At 39.8% G+C, this 16926-nt stretch overlaps 1 protein-coding gene across 6 annotated transcripts in view; it reads right to left on the bottom strand.

Moving 5' to 3' along the window:
* APBA1 (amyloid beta precursor protein binding family A member 1) overlaps positions 1-16926 on the bottom strand; it is a 90243-nt gene that overhangs the window by 48553 nt on the left and 24764 nt on the right. The gene's annotated exons all lie outside the window — the stretch shown is intronic.

A 16926-nucleotide genomic window follows, 5' to 3' on the forward strand; every position in this document is an offset into this window, starting at 1 on the left:
AATATTTTTATTACGGATTATTAACCTTATCTTTTAAAAATAATTACACATCCAGGTAGTGAAATTATAGCAGAGAAATGCAGCAACTAAACGGGGTAGCTGTAAGGTAAAACACATTTCACACGGGTAAGATTACAGGAGGAACAATATGAGTCTAAAATGTTTCAATACTTAAAGTAATTAAAATATTTAGGTATCCATCTATTAACTCTTTTTCTCTATTTTGCTCACAGACAGTCTGAGAGTCAATGGCTCCTTTCACTTATCCTTAGAAGCTCTAGCAAAGGCCATGTATTGCACGGACGCTCATGACCCTTTCTTTCCTGGAAATGGAAGTCCTAGTTATTTTGCTTTATTATGCTCTTTATTATAAAGAGAAAAATAAGAGGCCTCTTAAATGCTCCATTCTACAAAAATGGGCATTTAAAGTTATTCCGCGTTATCTTTTTGTTCCTTTTCAAGGACGGATCATCCCTCCTACAATAGGATGTCTTTCTCTTCTGATATCCAGGCTTAAATGCCACTGTTCTCCAGTGGTATTTCACTAAAATTAAAAACCATGCTGGTCTGGTCTCTGCTCTGCATCATGCAGAACAGTTTGGACCTCTCTTCAAATACCAGACCTTTGCCTGAGTGACCTTATAAACATGCACACACTAATTTCACTTTTCTTTGCTGTACTTCGGCATCCTTTTGTTTTTAACTTCTTAAAGTCAGAACAAGTACTGAAGACGTGACCTCTCTGAAGGAAAAAAAAAAAAACTTTTTTAAAATGAACGTAGGATGCCACTGAATTAACTTTAAATATAGAAGTGGATTAGAAAAAAATAGGGAAGTAACACAGAATTAGGTATTTCCCACAGCTCTGTAGGGTGGGTGCTACAGGATTATGTTAACATCACCACTTCACTATGGAATTTGATTCTGTGTTTCCAATCAATCTGGCAGACGTCTGCTGTTAGGTTACATGGGCATCACTAGACAAATAGAGCTTTTATGCCTGCAGATGTTGTAAAGGCCCATGGTAACCAGTAAAGTTAAAGGTGAATTGAGAGAAGGGGCAACAGATAAATCAATAAATCTGCAGCTTGCAAGAATGCATAGACTGGCACCCACGCTCGTCACTGTGAGTTTCTCAGGGTGGGCCTACATTCATGTTTCACTCTGACTCTGAAGAACACTTTTGAAGGGCAGCCTCTGATGGTCCGAACCCACCACGTGCTTCGGTTCACATTGCAGAGCAGACCTGGAGATCGCGTAATGGATCCTCTGTGCCCAAAAGCGGAACTAACACCCATACCAGACTCTGTTTGCCATCACTTTTTCTGGCCAAAATTCAAAACCCTCTGCAGATGGGATATTCCTCCACCTGTCTGGGCAACCTGTTCTGGTTTTGCACTGGCCTTATGGGGAGGAATTCTTACATGATGTCCTATCTAGATGTCCCTTACTGTACTAACTTGTTGCAGCTGAACTTCAGAAGTGACCTTACCAGCAAATTTCTCGTTTGTGCATGTCATACACCTGTATACATACATACACCTTTCATACATGTCATACACCTGTATACATACATACACCTTTCATACAGGTGAATATAAACCTGGGAAGAAACATCACAGGAGCTGGGCCTGGAGGAACTAAGAGTTGAAAGGGGAGGGTGAAGGGCCAGCAAAAAAGAAGGGCATGTGACACAGAAAGTAAGAAATAAGGCAAGAACCGCTTCATAACAAAGCCTTCTGCAATTCAAACAGTTACGAGTACCAGAGCTGAAGATCTGGCAGTCAGTTTTAAAACCTTGCCAGTGGCATCCTTTTTGATTCTTTAATTTAAATGTTGCTTTACTCTCCACATTAGTGCTTGGTCTCCTTACTCTTGAAAGGATAAACAAGACATGAAATTCACTGATATTTCCTTATTATTAAAGCCATTGCTTTCATTTTCTTTGCATATAAACTGACACTTTTTCCCTTTAAAAAATGTTTCCAAAAAAAACCCATGAAGAATCAAAATAAAGTCCTGTAAGTTATTAAAAAAAAATAAGGAGTCACAGAAGAAAGAGGAAAAATTGGCTTTTAACTTCTTTAAAGTGTATTTAGAAATTACATTTTTTGTTCCTAAATATACTTTGTGAATTTCGTCTTCTGGTATCATTAGATATTGGCTAAGATTTATCTGGTGTGGCACCAAAAAAAAAATAAAATCACAGCATCACAATAGCCTAATTCAGTTTAAAAAAGACCTGTGAAAATGACTTGTAAAAATGACTTATTTTAGATCAGAATTGTTAAGTGAAACTCTACACCTCCAGTATCTCTGTATGCATTCTGTGTTTTCTAACCAAGAGTGCAACTTTCATGTAACCACAATTGAAGAAGCTTTTAAAAGACTCTTCTTTTATGCACCAAGGTACCTGAGCACAGAGTACCCATGCTAGCAGTGTAGTTACGGTTAAGAAGGCAATTTCACCATTTAACTGAAGAACAAAACATCCTTTTGAGTGACATCTTACCCTGCTTTTCCTGTGAGGTATGCACTAGTCTGTATCCACATGCACAGAATTACTCTTGGACCAAGCGGACCAGTAAACCATTTTGCATGTCCTCCTACATTAATGCAGGCCAAAACTTTTTGTCTTTTATTTCTAGACCAACTCTGTTTGTCTATGTATTTATTTGTTTATTGGTTCCCAAGCATATTCTCTTGCTACTGAGGGACCAATACCTAGAAAGACTATTCTTGTTGGCAAGATGAGGCTGCAGCGCAGTCTAATGACTTTTCGACTTGTACAAACCCAAAATTACGGCTTTCATAGCAACTTTGCTTCAATTCTCAAAAAAACACCCACAGTTCTCAGTAGGGCATTGTACTTTGCCAGAAGGGTCTGATCTAACACCTCTCAATGCTGCAGTTCTGTAAATAAATTTACCTTTGAACTACTGGACAGAAACTGCTTCAAGGAACCACAGGACTAACAGAAATGTAGTAATAACCAGCAGAACAAAATTCACCCCAGAATCAACCACACCAGTTGCTCTATCACTCTCATATCCACACACAACTTAAGCCAGAACAATGGAGCATTACTAGACGGGTAGAAAGTGAAACAATTTGTGATGCCTTGCCATGAGGCTAAACAACATCACTCACAACTCCTCAAAACCCTTTCCTCTTTTACTTACCAGCCTTCTTCACTGATGGACATGGGAGGACTTTCACAAACATTTTATGCACAAAAATGTTTTCCTGTGAGTTTCACCTTCTATATCTCTTATTTTTACAGAAGTACTTTTTGCATGTGGATAGGCTCCAAGGGTTTACAATTTCATTTCAGTTGAAATTCCTACCACTTTGTACCAAAATAATCGAACAGGATATCAGAAACAGACTGCACTTTAGCAGAGAGAAACATTCAACATTAGATGAAAGCTTGAAAGCAAAATACGTTTTCACACAAGTTGTCCCAAATAGCTATATAAATAGACCAAATATTGAAGAAACAAACAGAAAAAGCACAAGTAGAAAGACCTGCCTGTGAAGCAGATTAGGACTAACGCCACTATCTTCTTTTAATATTATGCACAATTTGCCAAAGATGCATGTCTTCTTTTTGAACAGCACTTACTTTTTACAAGTACTGTGTGAATACTTTTTCTTTTCTATGTGTGGTGTTAAGAAACCCATATAAATAGCTCTTCAGGGCAAGTAAATCTTCATTCTTATCAAGCAAAATTACGATAGAGTATCACTGGGCAACATGAACAAGCTAAGACTGTCCACGGGTCAAGTCCCCAGGTTACTTGATCTTGGTGGCAATATAAAAAAAAGGGCTAAAAATAAGCTAAAAGCTGAAGATGTAGCTTCTGCATCCCCATCCCAGGCAAAAATCCTCTTATCAAGTTTGCAGATTGGTTTTGCAACCACTGGAATCATAATTTCAGCTGCATCACAAGAGGGACTGTTAAATGTGTAAACCTTTAGCAGGAAAAAATGGAGCAACATATGAAACTGTATTCAGAGTAGGAATAGCCAACTTAAGACTTGTCTATAATTTGTATTTGTAGATGCTAACATCTAGAAATTACCACTGCAAATGCAGAACATCCTTATGTAGCTTGTTTATAAAATTACATTTGTTGAAAAAAATTCTTCCGAAAACCTGTGGCCTATTTCCTTCTAAGTCGTATTTTCAGAATTATCTCCAGTTACAAAGAAAATGAGATGTTCCATAAAAAAACTAAATTTTTAGTCTTTGACTTACTAACATTCAGCTATTGTGAAGCTCAGCATCAAATTTTGTTCAACTATCTAAGTTCCAACCGCTCCACACACTGTAACAGATTATCATCCCCAAAATGAAGATAAGCAGTGTGTCAAACCCACGGTAAATGAAGAGACATATATAAACCTCAGATCAGGCTAAAAGCTAAATGGACAACACAAAAGACAAGAAGCACGTAACAGACCTTTGGAAGGCACTCGTCAATCTGCTTGACATGGAAGGTTAATTTAATCAAATGAGAGAAAAATCCCAACACATGCAGGAAAAGCTGCAGGGCACCATAGGTCAGAGATTGGGAATGGATCAAATGATGTCATATCCAGACTCTGGGAAAGCAGTTCTGGAGAGGAACAGACCTTTCTTACTGCAAACTTTCAAACTAGGGATTTAGTGGAGTGAAGATGCAACAGAGGGACAAACTCCTCCATCACAAAACTGCTAACATCCACCAGCAAAGGAATCTCGTGATGCCCTGCCATGCTGTTCTCAACGCGCACCCCTGCAAACCTAACTAAATTAGCTGTGAGCTACTCCCAGCCACAAACATGAGAAATACACCAGGAGCAGGCACACCACCACCAAGCTCTCTCATGTGAGAGCTCTCTCATTTTTAAACTAGCTGCATAATTGAGAATACCTTTTTGTCCCCGGTACTGATGAAACTGTGATTTCTACAGAAACTAAAAAGTACAGTCAAGCTAACAGTAAACATAATGACTACCAAGTAAAACTTTCTTGATGTCCTTTGGAGCTAGGCATAGAATTCCACAGAAGTCCAACATGGTAACTTTACTTCAATTTTTCTTATAAGGAACATCACGTTGTACAAAATGCTAAATAGGTGTCCAAATCTGATGAACTACTCAACGTCTCATTTAAACCGAACAATACATAATATATTCTGTTATATATATAATATATATATATATAATATATAATATATATATATTATATATATTATAATATATATATAACAGATATATATATATATATAATTCTGTTCTAACTTCAGTTAAAAGCAGAACTTCAGTTCTTTACTTTTTTTTTTTTTAACAGTGTAAAGAACCACCAGTACAGTGTTCCGAATCACGGATGTCATCATGCAGCTAGAACAAACTTACAGTTTGCTTATCTAAAATACACTTACTTGTCATTATGCTAATATGTGGTACGCTGAAGTTAAACCAGTATATTTAACTTTCAGAAAGAAGCATTACCCAGTTTGCATTAAGAAATTAGCTTCTCCTTAAAATGCATTCCTAAACAGTTCTATGCTGCTGCATTTCTCTAAGCAAGAAGAGGTTATTAGTCTATGACTAAATGAAAAATATTTCAGCAAGAGAAAAACTAACAAACCAAACCAACAAACAAAGAAACCAAACCAGAAACAAACACCTCTTCTAAAAAGCTTCAGTTGGTAAAATATGGTTTATAGGACACCTTGGAGCAACTCACTAATAACTCTTGCACCAAGCAGATTGACAGATCCCTGCGTATGACTGCACATGATCCTGTCTGCAAGGGGTCTCTTGGCTGATGTTCTCAGGTCTCTGCAATTCAAACTGGCAGAGAAACTGCAGTGACGGCACGATCAGTCTGCAGAGGACAGGCTGAGAGCATAAGGTAACACAATTTCCTTTGCAGTCATGCTCTGAAATACAGATGAAGACCACAGACACTTCCAGAAGCACATGTGAATGTTACTGCCTGACTTTCAAAAGCAATTCAGGAAGCTTAAATACTAAATAAATGATTTCAAGTGAGTACAGGCTTCCAGACAAACCTGTAACATTTTGTTCCGTAATATTAAAAGACTATTGGCTTTAGAGAGTTTAATTACCTTTCCACTCTCCCCTCTGGGGCCCCTCCTTCCCTATGCTACCTAGTCACATGCTGTAATGACATTTCCAGATACGGCTGTAACAGGTCAGAAATGCCAAGTTTCTGTGAGACTGCTAAAGTCGTCAGGGACACAGGTGGCTCCCTCTTCAATCTCCTACTCATGTGTGAAGACCCAAGTAGGGGCAGATGCACAACTGGAAACGAGCACACGGCTACACAAACAGAAGGGTTGTAATTTTCTCAACTGAGAGGTCCTGTCTGGCAAATGAAGGATGGCCAAAAATGCACAGATGAAGAATACTACCTCAGCAACAGCAAAAAGTTATTAAACTATTTTTTGAGGAAACTCATGGGAAAAGACAGATTAAGACAACAGTAGCTTTGTCTTAGCACTTGTATCTAGGATGCAGTTGGAACTTGCAACAGTTCCTAAAGGATTATAGAAGAAACTGAGACAAAGCACAAGACAGTTCCTTAAACAATGAAGATGTCCTCACAAAATCCCCGAAATAGAAAAACGTCTGATAAGTTCTGTTCTATGTCCTATCCACCATCCTGAAAGCTCTGTGAGACAACTAACCGTAACAGTAATACAGAAGACAGATTGTTCATGAAGGACAACCATGGCAAGGAGTTAAGAGAAACAAAGTCCTACACTGAATTTTGAAAGTAGTCCATTTTTTCTGAAATTCAAGAAAAAAGACTGAACTGAATTTAAGATGGAAGGCAGAGAAGAAGACCATAAAGGAAATGCTACAGGTGAAACAGATTCTCAAATTCTGAGGCAATTACAGACAAGACTTTTTTATTTCCTAACTAGTTATCTCGACTACCCAATATACAGCCTGGGATGGTAAATACAAGAATTCATTAACTCAGGCAATGGGTGAGAAAGTTACGCAAGATACAGTTACCGCAGTTGGATCTGATCCTTGTAGGTCCATCCCAATTTAAGTACTTTAATCCTAGAAGAATACAAGGGTCTTTGCTGCTTCAGAAAGTTGAGAAGGCTATGACGAAAGGACACTTTATTCTGGCTAAATACAGAGGAATTACTGTTGAAAAATAAGATGTGGTAGATATTTGTGTCCCAATTACAAAACAATGAAGTTTAGGTTTGTGTGAACAGCAGGATTCTGTGAGTGACAGGATGAGGATACTAGACTTGGGAGAGGCACCAGCAAACAAATAATTACAAGATGCTTGGAATATAAGACCTTTGAGAAAAGGCTGAAGGAAATGACTTTATTTAGTCCCCTGGAAGACAAAGAGAAAAAAAAAACACAACACAAAACACAACCAGTTTAAAAAGGCAACTAGAAATACTGAGATCATACTTTAGGGTAAACAAAACAAACACAAACAAAAAAGCAAAAAAAGAAACACACACCTGTAACTTTAAAGGATAATGATTCTTTTATTCTGAATAATTTTGGAGGCTCTGGAATCTCTCTTTCCTTAGCCGGAGACCAAGAAAAGCCCAGAAAAGTATCTAATTTGGAACAATGTAAGTATCATAGAGAATCACAGAGTCATTCAGGCTGGAAAAGACCTCTAAGACATCTAGTCCAACCTTTAACCTAGTACTGACAAGTCCGCCTCTGAACCCTGCTACTAAGTTCTACCTCTACACATTCACTGAAGACCTCCCAGGTTGGTGACTCAACCACTTTCCTGGGCAGCCTGTTCCAACTTGATTCGTATCTAGAGGAATGAATTAGATTCATATCTGGAATGAGCTTCTAGCCCTACACTTCTACATCGGCTATATGCAATTTCATAGCAGTAAGATTTCCTTGCTTATTCAAACATATCTTGGCTTCTTTATGGCAAGAAAATCAAGAGATTCAGGTCTAGATCTCTCACCAAGGTCCTCATTTAAATCCGAGTTAATTAAACAGAAAGACTTCAGTAAGAAGAAGAAATGGATTGTATGTAAAGGAAGTTGTGAGTATGAAGTCAAACTGGAGCACAAGGCTTCACAACAGCTAACGTCCCAGTAAGTAAACGTGGCAGCCCACAGCAGAGGTGTGAAAACACACAACTTTGCTGCCCTGGCATGTGAACCACCAGCACGCACATACAATGAGAACCTGATCATGATGAATCGGAAATAGGCAGAGAGCTGAAGCTGAAGGAGATCAGAATGGCTAGTAACTGAGCAATGTCAACCAAATCCAACCACTCCAAGACGGTAATAATAGGTGAATTTGAGGCTGCCATGCCACTCACACTGAGGCAGTCCTGTTGATAACACTACATAAAGCCTAAATTGTCTGTATAGCATCAGAAACAGGAAATCTGGGCATGAGTGTAGCAAAACATTTTGCTCCAATGAAATAGCACCAAGACAGACACAGACAAGACACTCCCTGCTCTATGCATCTGATATGCAAGTGATGCAATCCTACAAAACTAAACCCGAAACAGGTTGACTAAAACATTTCTCAGTTAAAAAATTATTAAATAAAAATAGTGTTAACCAAAATGGTTATTTTTTTCTCCTAATCACCACTAGAAAAGTTTTTGAAAAAATGTTAGGGTTCAATTTCCTGCACTGAACTTAACAAAGCACTAAACAGTTGAAATGATTAAACAAGTTTGATGGCAAACCTTGTGCCACTGCTTCAAGCTTATAATATGTTGATTATTTTGTACTGAGACAGAAAGAGATGCTCCAAGAACACAGCTAGCATCCAGAAATTCTTGATTTCTATTTAAACCCTTCTTGGCAGTGGGCAAGTCACATAAAACATCTCCTTCAGTATCCCTGTCTGTCTACAATAGGCAAATAGCATGACACTAAAAAACTCAGGTTACTAGACTGCAGTGAAAATTAATCAGTGAATATTTGCAGTGAATTCTGAAAATGAAAAGGACAATTTCTGTCAGCTAGTCCTAAAATCACAGACACAGAACTAGCCACATGAAATACAGTGGGGAGGAGGAAGAAATAAAAAAAAAAAAAAAAAAAAGAAGTCAACTTCTATAAGCATTGGTAACAGTCACACCCTATTTCCTTCACCTATTTTTTATTTTTGTACCAGGGACCAAAATAAAGTGAGTCTACTTAAGAATTCAATTTATAAATTAAAAAAAAAAAAACAGTGTAAACCTGCAACACATCTCCTGAAGATAATTATCTGGAGAATTTATGAGAAATGTCTACTTGGTACATAAATGAATGCAACAGCGGTAATTAAATCTCAAGCACATTAATTATATATCATGTAAATTTTTCATTTCGAGTTAAATCAGGCTTACTGACTGCAGCTGACTGAGATTTAAATATCTATAAATAAAGGCTGTGAATTTAACTGTAAAATTTATCACCAAATTTTCTGTGCACTGCCACAGAGATGCAAGAGGTTAAGAACAGGAACATTTTATTTCCTTTAAATCAAACGGGACAGCACTTAAAATCAAGTGTTATAGTGAAGAGACGTTACAAGTAGAGTGAGCCGAGTTGTTCTTCATGTTGTAAGATTGTAAGGTCTTCCAGGTACTAAGTGGCTGGCAGCAAGCTGAAGTGGTATGTTGTTTTTTTTTTTTGTTTGAAATGGATGCTATATTTTTCAGCATAATTGCATAATTTTTCAGTTTACAGGGTTCAGGACTGCCTGGGAAGTCCTACTTGCTGTAGCCTCGCTGCAGCAAATGCGCATCACAAAGAGGTCAGAAGATTCCTTGCAAATGTCCTAAAATATTATGGGAAACACTTCTAAAGGCAGAGAGCAATTCAGCAGTTTCACAGCACTACCTCAGGGCAGACCCAGATTCTGTTCACAGGCCAGGACACAGACTGATCCTTTTAATCCGCATATGCTGTCTATCTAATCTTGAAACTACTGTGGAAGGAAAACTGTCAGTGCCTTCAACAAGGGCTCTAAGGATGCCCACAAGCTTTGTCACCTCCTTTAAAACATTTAAAATTTCAGTACTTTATCCTTTAAAAATTGCTTGAAAAAACAGCAGGAAAACATAAAATCCTTCTTCTGATAGGATTCAATAATGGTGCTTTATTAATCCTACTCAACTTGACAGTGGGGTGACAAAAACAGAGAGAAGGCTGAAAAACCTTCCAAACATAAGTTTTGCGTTAACAATGCCATCCTACAACCCATTAAGAAATACCTGCAGAGTTTCCAAGAGATAAGACCGAAAAACCTGTAGTCTCACAGACACAACCTGGCATTCAAACAATGGCCCAAATTAAATCTGTTGAATTTTGTAAGGGATTAATTTCACCTCCTTTAAGCAATCTATTTTTTAATCCCAAGTAGACGAGTCAAGTTTAAGAGTTTGTTCCTGGAAAAAAGGATCAGATATTTCCTTCCAAACGGTAATCACAGACATCAATCGTATCTTCTCAGCTATGTAATCCCAAGGGACTGGACTTCAGTAGACCCATAACAGGCAGCAATACAAACATGAACTAAATTCGCTTCCTGAAACATGAGTTGTTATTTCACAAGGCAAACTTTGTGCACTGTGTCCATGGATAGCACTCAACTATGCAAGGTGCAAACTACAGGTTGCCATCTCTGTTTGGCTTCTCAGCAGACAGCCCCAGAGCTGAATGCACACGGAGATATGGAAAACATCTTATATTTTAACTGGTTAGGATCAAAAGTTGCAGGCACACTAGCAGGCTGAAGGAGAAAAACTTACAGAATGGGGTGGTGTACAGACAACCATGTTATACAGAAAAAACTTACAAAGCCAAGGCTAATCATTCATATTTCTGGAATGCTACGCTGGAAACAAGTTCTGTGATGAAGTAACCTCAGTCTGACTAACTCCAGCTCTGATTATATCTTTTCTGAAAGTGGACTTAAAGGCCCATGCTACAAGACAAGCAAATCTTAAAGGTCCTGTATATGTACAGAAGGATCCGTTCTTGCAGTCCTCCCTTTGATTTAAGGGACCAATGTGGTATGAACCTGCAAAGCACCTGGCTCTACATGAGATGAATACATAAACGTTGCCAAAAACAAATTCTGATTAGTTTGGGCTAATTTTAAGTGTACCTTGACAGTGTACACTTCAAAGGTTTTCTAGGAAGACTGAATAGATAGTTTAACACCAAGACCTCAGTCTGAAATACTGTTAACATGGAACAGTTTAAATATAGCATCGTGGAAAATGTTGTCAAAGTTTCTTGCTTTCTCCTTCTTGGCTCTAACTTCTGGAATATTTTAAAGACTGCTTTTCTGAATAAAAGAGTTGTTTTGCCATTCCATTATACAATTTTATGTACTTGTTCAGTGTTGAACAAAAGAAAACCCTAAAGATCAAAATTTAGACTTCATGTAAGGTCATTAGGCAGGGAAGAGGAAAAAATATAGAATCTTCAAAAACAAATAATGAAATGTAAAAACAAGCTTATACAAGGATAATCAAGGTAAAGATACCATTGAAATCAACAAATTATCTAATTGCATTGATTTCATCATATAGATTTCTTGTTTTTTGCTTATTTCAAGATACTTCTAATGCCCTTTAGTCTAGAGCATCTTAAGATTTACTGCTTGAGAACAAGGCATCAATTTTAATTCCTGTAAATGCATCTTCATTGGACACTTGCATCTTTGGAGAGCTCCTTCATGTATTATTCAAAGAAAAATAGTTACATATATTCAATACAGAGGTCTCAGTCTGTGAAGCCCAGATTTGCTTCTGTTCAGAGTTCCCAGGAATCAAGATCAGAATTCAGGCAGCAAACCAAACAAGTTCACAAGCAGCAAAACCACAAGATCTTACTGAGACCTCAGCTGGAATCTCAATCAGAACCAATGAACAGGTACAGAAACTGGAACAGGTACCGGAACAATTTACAAGGATAATTAGGACAAGCTTTCTAGTTTCCTAGAAAAGTCTAAAAGAGCTGATCTTGATTTTAACAAAATAAAAACCAAAAAACCTGGAAGTAAAAAAAAAAAAAAAAATCAACATTTTTTAAACTGAACGACGTTGTTGGTGAAAGGATTAACAGGCGTAAGTCTAGTAAGGAAGTAAGTTGGTTTCGCAACAGCTTTCAAATTTGGGGTTCTGGGGAAAGCAATAAAAAAGTTTCAAGCCTAGCCGTTCTTAAAACACCAAATTTTTATGCACAGGATTATCTGAGACATCAGGAACTGGTGAAAACACACCAATTTCTGTAGAAGGGTATTCCTCTACACATTTCACCTTTCTCTCATTTTGTAAGGATGACTGTACCTCATTTCTGAGTGAGGAAATTCTTGGAATGCTGTAAGGTTGAGAAAACACCATAACATACTCTTTGTTTTTACACTTTTTCCTAAGTGTTCGTGGCCAGAAACAGGACACTTGGATAATGGACTTTGACTAACATTGTAGTACTGTTCTTGCAAACTTTTGTTAATCAATGCAGTTATGTTAGATTTAGCAAAAATGCTACAGTAACACAGTGTATTTGCATATAGCTTACGTTTAACTGACCAGCATTTAACTAATCAACATTTTCACAACATGAAATTTTGTTTTCCACTAATCACAGGCTGGCTTTTCAGCAGCTGTACCACACAACAGGTATGGCACTGCCACAGGAAAAAACATCTTGACACAGGGAATTTTACTTCATTTCTATATGTCCACATCCAATTAGTACAAATATCTGATTACCAACTGGAAAAAAAAACAACAACATAAACAACTAGACAGTTTGTGAAATATCCTTCTTCCCTGCTCAAGCTGAGATTTGGTCCAACACCCCTTCTTCTCTCTTCTTACTCCCAGCTTTCCTTGTTTTCACTGCATGTTATGCCTAGTCATCAATTCCTACGGTAAGGCAACAGGTAGTGTAGGAGGGTGGGTTTAATACTGTGTACTTTTTCTACTGCTTCTTGCTGCCTGCATTTCTCCTTCCACTGCTCCTTCCTTATAACGCATTTTCTCTGTTCCAGGCCTCTGTTCCTCCATGGGCTGCATTCTGACAGGGGTGTCACCACCTTGGTGTGGATCCTCCAAGAGCTGTGATCTCTTGATGCAGCAACCACTACTTTAACTAAGTTTGAGCAGCAACACCATGTGCTTCCATGACTGGCTGACATTTTGGTGCACAATGGGTTGTTTTATTCAGTTTTAAGCCTGGCTAAAGTGGCTGTGACTGGCTGTATGGGGTTTACATTGCAAGGTTTTGGTGGGATCTCTGCAGGGAAAGGCCGGGGCTCCCCCATGCTGGGCACAGCTGGTTCCAGTCAGCTCCAACAGCCCCACCACAGGGCCCAGCTGGGCCACGCTGCCAAGATGGTGGCATCTCTGGGAAAATGTGTTTAAGAAAGGGTAAACAAAAAGCTGTACAGCAGCTGTGAGAGAGAGGTGTGAGCAGTGAGAAGCAGCCCAGCAGACCCCCAGGTTAATGCAGCAGGAGGGCAGGAGGTGCTCCAGGCACGCAGCAGCAGTTCCCCTGCAGCCTGTGGAGAGGCCCCTGGTGGAGCAGGCTGTCCCCCTGCAGCCCACGGGTCCCACACGGAGCAGATCTCCACGCTGCAGCCCGTGGAGGAGCCCCCGCTGGAGCAGGTGGATGTGGCCTGGAGGAGGCTGCGGCCCATGGAGAGCCCCCACAGGAGCAGGCCCCGGGCCGGAGCTGCAGCCCGTGGAGAGGAGCCCACGCAGGAGCAGGGGTCTGGGGGGAGCTGCCGTCCGTGGGGGACCCGTGCTGGAGCAGTTTGCTCCTGGGGGATGGACCCCGTGGTACGGAGCCGTGTGGGAGCAGTTCTTGAAGAGCTGCTGCCTGTGGGCAGCCCCCGCAGGCTCAGTTCGGGAAGGACGGCATCCCGTGGGAGGGACCCCACGGGGAGCAGGGGCAGAGAGGAGCAGTGGTGGAGGCAAAGCGTTAGGGTCTGACCGCAGCCCCCAGCCCCAATTCCCCTGCACAACTCAGGGGGAGGAGGCGGAAGAGGGTGAGGGAGACGTGTGAGGAGGATGGAGCAGCAGGGACAAAGTGTTATGAACTGACAGCAAACCCTGATTCCTCGTTCTGCCTGTGCTGCTCCAGAGGAGAAGTCAGAAGTCAGGAATGAAGGAGTGAAGTTGAGCCCGAGAAGGGGCTGTGGGGAAGGTGTTTAGCTTTGTCTTTGTTTCTCAGCATTCCACCCTATTTTTATAAATGGCAAAACATTCATTATTCCCAAGTCAAGTCTGCTTTGCCTGTGACAATAATTGGTACATGATTTCCCTTTTCTTTATCTGGACCCATAATCTTTTTCACCTTATTTCTTCCCCATCCTGTTGAGGAGGGGGAATAGAAGAGCAGCCATGTGCGAGTGCAGCTGCCAACCAAGGTCCACCCACCTTACTGGCACAGGGTAGCTCATGATCTCTGTAGAGCTGCTCCCTGGCCCCGTCTGTCCAGTCCTGTATCATTACCAGGGATTTGTCCATCCAAGGAGCTGGCATCAGCCTTTGTCTTTTTTTAAAAAATTTCAACCTGTTCAGTTTCTATTGCCCAATTAGGTCCCTCTGAATGACAGCCCTGCCCTCCAGCACATTGACCAGTCTCCCTACTACAGCGTCATTTGCACAAATTAGGAGTCTTTTGTTCTCCCAGGTGAGTCACTGAAAGAGATGTTAAATGCAACAGGTGCCAGGACACAGCTCTGTGATATCCCTCTGGATATTGACCTCCATGCAGCACATGACCCATTTACTGTCAACCAGTTTTTTACCCTTCTGGTTGTCCTCCCTCCCAGACTGTAATGTCAGAACTGGATAAAAGAAAATTATAGCATACAGTGGCTGAACATTGTTAGAGTAAAGGTAAGTAACACCCACTGCTCTCCCATGGTCATTTTGTCCCAGAAAATAATAAGGTGGATAAGGCATGATCCACACGCTTGGTCAATCCATGCTACCTGCTCCAAGTCACTGCCTTCTACCACACATGCCCAGAAAGGTGTTCCAACAGGACTCACTCCAGGATTTTTTCCAGGGACAAAAGTAAAGCTAAACAGACTACAGTTGCCGGAAGTCCTTCTCTTTTGAAGATGGGTGCAACATTTGCCTTTCTCAAATGGAGGGGGACCTTCCCCGATATGCATGACCTTTCAAAGATGACAGAAAACAATCCTGAAAATCCTTCCAGATTAAAACTTTATTTCTAGAACACAGACAATATAAATGACTTCTGTATAGTCACTAACCACCCAAAACCAAAAACAAAAAAAAGGAAAACTGTTGTATTTGAACCAGAATAATTCATGATTGCTCACCTTCAGAAGTCATTTACTTTATCTGTATTGATTTTATCTATCTTATTATTGTCTTGTTTTTCTACTGTGTAAAAAAACTAATTCCAATTTGAAACACTTTCATAAATTTATCTGTACTATTCCCTCTACAAGCTCTAGAAGCTTTAGGCCAAACTGGACAGCAAGATGTCCCAAGGTACAATTTGGATTGAAATTCAACACGGATAAACGCTGAGATAAACTAATTACATTGCCCATTCATTTATGTTGAAGCACTCTAATTCTACAGAGAGACGCATAGGATAAGAATCTGAGCAGAATGGATTTGCAGATTATACACGCAAAATAGTACCCAGCGTAATGCAGTTCACTCTTCCTTACTGCATAAGCAATTTCCATTTGTGTTCTCTCAGGCGTACTGTTCTATTTGTGACATGAACCAAATTATATTTCTATTCTCAATTAGTTAGAGATATGACAGTATTTTGCACCAAGCAGACCTCCTCCAAATTCCTTCATTTCCTTTGGGAATTATTTTAGACATTTTCCCCAATGTAAAATCATTCAGTAAGCAAAAAGAAACAGCAGAGCTGGTCTTAGAGACAACACCCAGGAAAACTGAGCAAAAGCAACATCAGCCTGCAAAACCGATTACTCCAAGCTTCAATTGTGGCCTTGACATTATTAATTTGCAAACACCCACTGTACTGTTACATTGCCTCACAGAACCTGCATTCAGAAGACAGGCAGGAAACATGCCATAATCACAGCTCACAGAGAAAATGTGTCCTAACCCAGTTCGTGTTCCATCTTAAACCGAAGTTTCTTGTCAGACTATCAGCCGCATGGTTTCCAACCCAGGTGAAAATACTTCACACATACAAGCAAGTGTAGAGGCTTCAAATTCTGAAAGAGAGAGGCTCATCCAATTGGAGCTTTCTGGGATCTCAAATCTACTTGAAAAGCAAGAAAGCCAAACTCCTTCTACTCCATTCACTGACTACTTGCGGAAAAAGGATGCTTAGATGTGTTACAATTTCTAATCAACATGGGAGAGGACAGCTAGCATTCAATATAGAATACATACTAACATGTTTAAAACACTAGTAAAGAGCCATTACACTGGGTCTACACCCCCCATTTAAAACCATGAACAATAAACAGACTCCCTGTTCAGAAGAAGCCCCTTGGGTATATGTTGTAAGATTTCAGCTTAGCATCTAAACTATGTATTGGAAATCACCAGTTACAATTATGACAAGGTCTCTGGTATTTTCCCAAATGCATACATGGTTCTCATCTTGCCTGCTACAGATTACATATTAAATCTAATTAGTGCAAAGGAAAAGATAATGGAAGAAGTCAAGTGTTATAATTTACACAAATATTATATTCTCCTGGAGAAGCTGGCAGCCCAAGGCTTGGACAGGTACGCTCTTTGCTAGGTTAAAAACTGGCTGGACAGCCAGGCCCAGAGAGTGGTGGTGAACGGAGTGAAATCCAGCTGGTGACCAGTGGTGTTCCCCAGGGATCACTGTTGGGGCCCATCCTCTTTAATATCTTTATTGACGATTTGGATGAGGGAATTGA

The sequence above is a fragment of the Anser anser genome (genome assembly GCF_964211835.1).
Source record: "Anser anser genome assembly, chromosome: Z".
NCBI classification, from domain to species: domain Eukaryota; kingdom Metazoa; phylum Chordata; class Aves; order Anseriformes; family Anatidae; genus Anser; species Anser anser.